Source organism: Odontomachus brunneus, unplaced genomic scaffold, assembly GCF_010583005.1.
Source record: "Odontomachus brunneus isolate Ranch 3 - 2012 unplaced genomic scaffold, Obru_v1 Obru_scaffold_066, whole genome shotgun sequence".
NCBI lineage: Eukaryota > Metazoa > Arthropoda > Insecta > Hymenoptera > Formicidae > Odontomachus > Odontomachus brunneus.
Genome location: NW_022639516.1, coordinates 1,447,134 through 1,448,009, shown reverse-complemented (window position 1 = coordinate 1,448,009; position 876 = coordinate 1,447,134). Strand labels below are relative to the sequence as shown.

Here is an 876-nt window from a genome sequence, read left to right as displayed (position 1 = left end):
ATATATATATATATATATATATATATATATATATATATATATATATATACACACACAACACTTTCATATATATATATATATATATATATATATATATATATATATTTAAATTTTCTATAATTTTTTATTCCCCATATAGTTCTTTCTCAATAACGTCTCTCTAAATCTACCATCGAGTGGTCGGAAAAAACGCCTTCAAGCGCCGTTCTAACGACCCCCGTTCTTCCGAGCGTCAATCCGACCGGCGTTAAAAATGCAAGCCGCGCGAGAATTTTCCCCTGCGCTCGCCGGATTATCGTCGCGCTCTCCGATCGTATCCTCTCCGTTGATGAGGATTTGAATTTCGAGGAGGAGGCGTCAAAAATTCGGTCGAATTATGTCGCTCACGCGCGCCGGCAAATTCCCGGCCGAATTCTCATCGCTGTTCCGCGCCGCGCCACGCCGTGCCGAGCCGCGTTACTCGCTTTTGTTTCGCCCGAAGGATTTCCTCGGAATGGAGGACGGATGAAATTGCAACGCCATTGGACTTGCGTTCGCGCTCACGCTCGCATTGGCGCTTGCTCCGGCGGCGTCGGATATCCGGACGTCTTTTATTTTGCTTGTCGGTCCCGCTGTTATCTGGCTCGCTGAAATTTTGACGAATCTCCCCGTCCGTCTCCACGCGACTCCGACGTTACGAGATTGCTGTCCGTGCAACAAAAAGCAAGCTAAAATTCGTGTGTTAACGTTCCGATCGTACTTGCTATGTGAAATATTACAAGATGAAATATTACGAGATATGTATATATCTCTCTCTCTCTTTTCATATATACATATATATATATATATATATATATATATATATATATATATATATATATATATATATATATATAT

At 41.0% G+C, this 876-nt stretch overlaps 1 protein-coding gene across 2 annotated transcripts in view; it reads right to left on the bottom strand.

The window, feature by feature from the left end:
* The window catches only part of LOC116846648 (protein deadpan-like), a 186,141-nt gene that overhangs the window by 56,195 nt on the left and 129,070 nt on the right, over positions 1–876 (bottom strand). The gene's annotated exons all lie outside the window — the stretch shown is intronic.